Raw genomic sequence first — 7,500 nt, forward strand, 5'->3', positions numbered from 1 at the left:
CCGCCGGTTTGCCGCTTGCTAGAGCATCTTGTCGTTCGTCTCTGAATACGTATCGTTCTTTCTAGTGCTTTGTGTTAGTGCGTCATCCTCTCGAGCATTACCTTTATCACAGCAACTACCACCACCATTATCATCACCATCATCACCATCATCATCATCATCATCATCATCATCATCATCATCACTACCAACTCCAATTCCAACGCACCAACATCGTGACCGTCATTGTCATCATTCGCGGCGACTACGACGACGACGACGACGACGACGACGACGACGACGACGACGCGTCGAGTTTGCCTTTTAAATGCAACCGTGCTAATTCCGCATGTATGCATCTTTACGACGACGCGTACGTATTCATCATTTTAGGACACGTTGCTCGCGTATATACTTATCTATTATTCTTCCTCGGGACAAATAAGTGCGACGATGACGATATTATTAATATTATTTGTGTGTATAACGTCCGGTAGTAGTGCGGTAACACGTTCGTCCAGTTAATAATAAAAACTTAGTAATAGTATAATAGCAATTAAAAAGGAAAAAATATATATATATATATATTATATATAACAATATAATATATATATATATATACATATTAGAGGAAATTACATAGATGAAATTTAGCATAACCGCGATAGAGGAGGAGACAGTAGTAAAGGAAGAAGCTGCTGCTGAGAAAAAGAGAGGAGACGACCCCCGGGTGATAGCGTGCGCGTAAGAGTAGAGTTTAAATATGTGTAATATGTGTATGTGTGCGCGTTTATAATGTGTTCTTCTTCTCTGCTCTCTCTCTATATGTGTACACGTCACTAGCCGTCGCAGTAAGTATATATATGAAAAAAAAAAAAAAAAAAAAAAAAAAGAAAAATCCTTTGCCTCTGGAGAATGCTGTGTGTATGTGTGTTGTGTTTGTTGTATGTGTGTGTGATGTGTGCTCGCGCCTTACGTACGTACGTACGTACGTATATTCGTACGTACATTCGTGCCGCGTGTGTATGAGATGCGTGTGTATCCCTGTTCTCCCGCGTGTGTGGAACTCGAGCGGTTTCTTCTGAGCCGGTAGAGTAAGGGGCAGGAGGGAGGGGGTTACAGCCGAACGTAGAGTAGCCACAGGGAGCTTGACACTCTCGCGACGAAGACGAGGAAGAGGAGGAGAAGATGGTGATGGTTGTGAAGAAGGAAGGAGAAGGATAACAACGATGACGACGAAAGCTTTTCTCGCTTTTTATCCGTCTCCTTTCTTTTTCTTTTTTCTCTTAAAATTTTTTTTTCTTCCTCATATATTCCTCTCTCTCTCTCTCTCTTTCTCTTTCTTTCTTAGCGCGTTTCTTTCTCTCGATCGCGGCGTTGACTTTCATCGCTCATGGCATGGGACTCTCCTGAGTTTCCCCTATCTCTCTCTCTCTCTTTCTCTCTCTCTTTCTCTTTCTCGTCTTTCGATCCTTCGAATCGACGAAGATTCGATCGTTTCGTCCTTGTATGGCTCTACCGATCGGCCCGAACAACGCGCCATCTGTCTTTCTCTCTCTCTCTCTCTCTCTCTTTCTCTTTCTTTCCCACCTTATTCTCTCTCTCTCTCTCTCTCTCTCTCCTTTACTTCGATACGATATATAATACCTTTCGACCTACCAAAGTTGATATTAAACTTTATTGTTTACGAAGAAATAGTTCAAAGTCGATTAAATATGTTCGATTGGATAAGATTTGTTATACGTTAACCATTATTATCATATTACAGTAGAATTAATTTAGTTCGGTGAAAAATTGAAAGCCGGCGACCCTACGCGATTCACGATTCCTATACGACAAAACGCGAATCCGTCTTAACGATTCCGTCTTAACGATATATACATATGCATCTATCGATGTATATAAGTACGTAGAAAATTAATATTTATTTATACAGTCCCTAAATAATTCGAGACCGTGAAGTATTATAAAATCATTCGTCGTCCGTTCACCCAGGAAGACGATCCTTATCTGTCTCTATCTCTATGTGGTAGTTTGTACGAGGAACTACGAAAGTCAAGAACGCGATTCTTCCTTTTCCTTATTTTTTTGGAACGAAGAGAGACGATTCTTAGTGTTGTTAGAGAAAGAAAGATAGAGTGAGAAAGGAAGGAGAAAGGGTAAAAGGAAGGAAGAAGAGGAGGAGAGAGAGAGAGAGAGAGAGAACAAAGGCAATTTCGACGGTCAATAAGCTCTTTCCGTGTGTAGTATGTGTGTATGTGCGTTTGGTGCGTGCATGTGTGGCGTGTGTGTTGTGCTCACTTACGTGCTAACACCTTCTCACACACATACATATACACGTTTGTGAGTATCCCTTCGAGTTTCTAAACGTCTAGCCTTCGCTAGATTCTCGACCTACGTTTGATAAAAGACCTTGTATGTACGCTCGAGCCTAATATTTCTCTCTCTCTCTCTCTCTCTCTCTCTCTCTCTCTCTCTCTCTCTCTCTCTCTTTCTATGTCTTTCTGTAAATCTTTTCTTTAATTAATTTTAATTCGAGTGAAGTTAAATTTGTTAATCGTTTCTAAAACATAACCTCTTTCTCCAAGCTCGTATTAAATGCATGCACAACCTTAACATTTTCTTTCTCTTTCTATATTTCTTCGTTTTAATTAATTTTCATTCGAGTCAAGTAAGGTTTGTTTTATAATCGTTTCTAAAACAATCTTTTTCCCCAAGCTCGAAATAAATGCATATACAATGTGACTCTAACATTTCTCTCTCTCTCTCTCTCTCTCTCTCTCTCTCTCTCTCTCTATCTCTCTCTCTCTTTTTTATTTCTTTCGCTTTAATTTTAATTTTAATTTTAATTTTAATTTTAATTTTAATTTTAATTCGTTCCGCGTAAAGTTTGTGTAAATTGCTTTTAAAACATAATCATTTTTGCAAGGCCGAAATGAATGAGTATATAGGGTACGCGCATAATGTAAGTACTTGCATATGTGTTGTATTATTATGACTGACCAAATCGATGAAGCAATTTTAGAAACATTTTGTAGATCTTTAATGAAACAACTAAACGTATATTTAATGAATCTATTTTATTGCTCTCTGTTATTCGTCGTCGTCGTCGTTCTTTCGTTCGTTCGTTCGTGTGATACGTCGAAAAGTAAGGTCCACCTGGAGCCACGTCGAATAATCCATCTATTTCTATCCTTGTATCTAATATCTATTAGTTTAGCCATCCCCATTGCTATCATATCTCTCTATTGACTGATTAGTATACCATCACGCGTTCACGTATCATTCCAATCGAAATCATTTTCGCAAAAGTCCGCCCACTTGCTGCCTTTTATTCCATTGTATTTATTTAATAACGATGATCGAAGCATTTTTCATGAAGAATTAATATCGTCAGAATTAATGCTCGTGACAAAAGAAAAAGAAAAATATTTAATTGATCGAATATATAAATTTATTCAATTTCATTTATAATACATTTATTTGTTTATATAATTATATATATATATTTAATTATAATTTAAATTATAATAATACAATTAAATCGTAATAATATTAATTTATTATTATTATAATAATTATAGAATAATAATAATAAATAAATGAATAAACATATATATATATATATATATATATATATATATATATAATTTGTAAATTAAAAATATCGAATAATCATAGTTCGTTTCAATGATCTAAGGTCAAATGAAAAGGCAGTGACCTCCCTTCATCGATTTCCCCCTCTAACCCCTCTCGAAGGACGGACCGTCGATAATGATATCAATGTCTTTAACGGTTGCAAGCCTATCGATCGCAAAGCTGAAACCGTTACAAAAGCGATCGATCTACTGCGCGTTATCGAGTTTTGCTGTCGTAACATTCGTCGATTCTTTCTAAGTAGTAAGTAGTTGAGTTGTCGTCGTGTCTCGTTGGCGAATCGTGAAACGAGTTGAGTCGAGTCGAATCGAATCAAGTCGAGTATAAAACTCGACTTTGCTTCCAACCGGAAGAAGAAGATATCGAGAGATCGGCCAATTTTTTTTTCTTTTTTTTTTTTTTTTCCTTTTTTTCTTTTTTCTTCTTTTCTTTTTTTTTCCCTCCTTCGACTTTCGTATCCGCCAGCAGCCCGAGTATTCCGATAGAAAAGTTGTATACGATAAAATTTCAACTTTCTTCTTTTATACGTGTTTTTATATCGATTTCTTCCTTTTTTTTTCTATATGTATATATATATATATATATAAAATAATATCGATCGATAAACATATCTCCGATATCGGGACAAAAGAGAGTTTTAAAGGTCGATTCGCACATTTCACTTTGATCATTCGTTCTCGTTTCTATGGAACGGCCATATTGATTTTAATATTATTTTATATTGTTTCGATGTAAACGTTCGTAAATATTTCCAGTTTGTTCTCCCTTGTCAATTTCAGTCATTGTTCCTCGTCATACTCTCGGCAACTCTTTCTGATGTAAATTACGAAAACATTTAATGACAATTAATTAAAAGTACATGTACCTATTGATGATAATAACAGGCTTTAGATTTCGGGATGGTTTCAGTGAATTTAGAAAATATCATATTAGAAATGAAGATGATAAACGACAAACGATCTAAGATATATTAGCATATTTATTTTGTTTCGAAACAAAATTCGATTTATAATCTTTCGTCTGCCTATCATATATATATATATACACAATAATTATTAATTATAACTAAATATTCAATATAAATTAAATATTCTTAAGGCGTTTATTTAATTTGGATATAATTTTAGATATAATCTTTGTTAAATTTTTCATTTATAGAAAGATCGACGATTAAGATCGAGGTGAAATGAGTTCGAATCGACTGTGAAAATATTGAGGAACATTGTAAACATATGGTCGACTTATACAGTCGCAATGTTTACCTTTTATTTCCCTTCTATTTTGCGTTGAATCCTTAATGCTTATTATACATATATATATATATATATATATATATATCCTTATCGCGTTGATAATCCTGCGAAATATTAGATCGAAGTTGTAAACTCCGTTAGAAACTTCATCGGAACGATTTACAAAGGCGTGACGTTGATACGTCGCGAGACGTCAATTGTGAAAAAACATTTTTTGCCAGCTATCATCCTGCTTGCGCGTTAATTCGACGGGTTATAAAATACACACACGCACACACACATATATATAAAAGAAAAAAAAGGAAAAAAAAAAAAAGAATATTCTTCCTCCAATTCCATTCACTTTCTAGTTGTTCCTATCGATCTTCAAACGTTATTGATTATCAAATAATATTTGTAAAAATAACTAAGCGAACAACTAAATAGTTAACGATTTAGTAAAGAAGAAGATACATACATATATTCTTTTTTTCCTTTCCTATAGTAGCTATGACTTACTTATCGGCGTTTTATCGGCTAATTAATTAGTCCGATCGACTAATGTGTACACACCGACTTTCGCGTAGTAACCGCGGAATCGTTTGTTCCGTACTTTCACGGCTCGACGTTACGTAGATACAAACACAAGTTTATTACTTATGTATCTTAGAAGGTGTCCAATTACAATCGGTCCCGGTATATATATATATATACACACATGATATATCACAATTATTATTCTATATAGTAATGCATAGAGATTTATACCTACATATGTTTATGTTAAGTATGGTAACAGAAGTATTACCAAAGGAGAAAGTAGAAAAATGAAGTATGCATAGGTGTTCGTGAAAATTACATTCGTTCGAACGTAAAGCGTACATAAATATTAACGATATCAATGATGTTTGATCGATTAAGATGGGACATCTCGTATATATATGTATATCTTGTGCGACCATATCTATATATGCGTGTATAGTATCTATGCGAATGTGTGTGATCATGGTCGATCGAGCAAGAAAGTATGTTTTCTTACACGAGCATTGTTCTATAACCGAGCAACGTATACACACACACACACACACACACAGGTATATATACATGTACATATGTACACACAAAATGGACAAACAATCGTGGTAACTCGAAGCTGGAGTTAGACACCTTTTATCGACACCTGCTTGCTCTCCTTAGTGCTCTTAAGTTAGGTCCATGTTAGCTTCGAAGTGATGACGAAGATGGTAGTATCAGTTCTAGTATACGTCATTAAATAAACGCGAGTTCATTAAAAGGAGGATTAATTAATTAATCGTTGTGAATTCTTTTCTTGTCGCGTTAATTACCGTGCCTCAGCATTTTAATATGTACCTATTTAACATTTTAATGAACACTTAAAAATATATTTCATTATGATAAATATATTTGTTAAACTTAATCGATTCAATAATGCATACATTAAATGATCAAAAGCCGTAAAATTGTTTCGATTATTCGAAATATATTTATTTTCTATATATGTATTATATAAATCACGTTAATTGCGTTGATATTATTATCATCGGCTTGTTTGATTCGCATCGGTTCGACGTGATTACACCGATATCAGATGATACTATATATACATACACACACACACACACATATATATATATATATATATATAAATACGTACGGACATATAGTGTAAGTACTTTGACACGCACTACCCACTCTCTTCTTCTATGTACTGCTCCGCGCGCCTGTGCTGTATTGACCTACTTCGTAGGGACGGTCTAGGACCTAATTTTGCGTTTACTCCGAGTACCCTAGATTTGCTTTTCTCGATCTACCGACCGAGTTTGCGCTCTTCTTATCTCCCACTTTTTCTTCTTTCCCCTCTTTCCTCTCTCTCTCTCTCTCTCCTTCTCTCTCCATCTCTCTCCTTCGAAAGAGTTTCAAGCAATTTTCATCCGATCTCTTAGAACTTCTAAAAGTGACACGTACGTACGTATGTACGTACGTAGTAAATACATATGTATGTGTATGATACGTCCGTATGATATGTACATGTATGTGTACGTACGTAGTAAATACATATGTATGTGTATGATACGTCCGTATATATTATATATGTATGTAAGTATATATGTATGTATGTACATACGTAGGTGGACTCACACAGGTGACAGAAAACGTTCCTCCTCCTCCTCCTCTTCCTCCCTCTCCCTTCTCTTTCGACTGTCCTTTTCACTTCGTCGACTACTTCTCGCCGCGAAAATTTCTCTCCTCGCGCAGTATTAATAACCTCGAATCGCGATTTACGTCACCCTGGCAGACTGGTGTACTGACCGGCTTCGAAAGACTTCTTGCATAATGCTTTTAAAGATGTTGCTCGCAGATTCGTTGTTCGTTGCTTACGTACTTACGTTCGTTCTTCTTCTTTTCTGTCTCTCTCCATCTCTTTCGCCTTCTTTCTCTTTCTATTTCTTTTTTTTTTTTTTTCGACCATATTTTTCGAGATAAAAAATAACTCTGATTTTTATAGAAACAAAACGTAACTCAAATTTATTGATTCTTTTGTTTAATAAGAAATGGAAGAAGAATAAGAGTTCATATGCGAGAGGACAAAGAGAGAGGGAAAGAGAGAGAG

At 35.3% G+C, this 7,500-nt stretch overlaps 1 long non-coding RNA gene across 1 annotated transcript; it reads right to left on the minus strand.

The window, feature by feature from the left end:
- Positions 1-6,542: 6,542 nt before the first annotated feature.
- Positions 6,543-7,249, minus strand: LOC124949251. Its single transcript, XR_007101008.1, has 2 exons — positions 7,029-7,249; positions 6,543-6,792 (listed from the first exon to the last, which is right to left on the minus strand). It is a non-coding gene; the product is annotated as an uncharacterized LOC124949251 (long non-coding RNA).
- Between the last annotated feature and the right edge of the window lie 251 nt (positions 7,250-7,500).

The sequence above is a fragment of the Vespa velutina genome, chromosome 5 (assembly GCF_912470025.1).
Source record: "Vespa velutina chromosome 5, iVesVel2.1, whole genome shotgun sequence".
NCBI classification, from domain to species: Eukaryota; Metazoa; Arthropoda; class Insecta; order Hymenoptera; family Vespidae; genus Vespa; species Vespa velutina.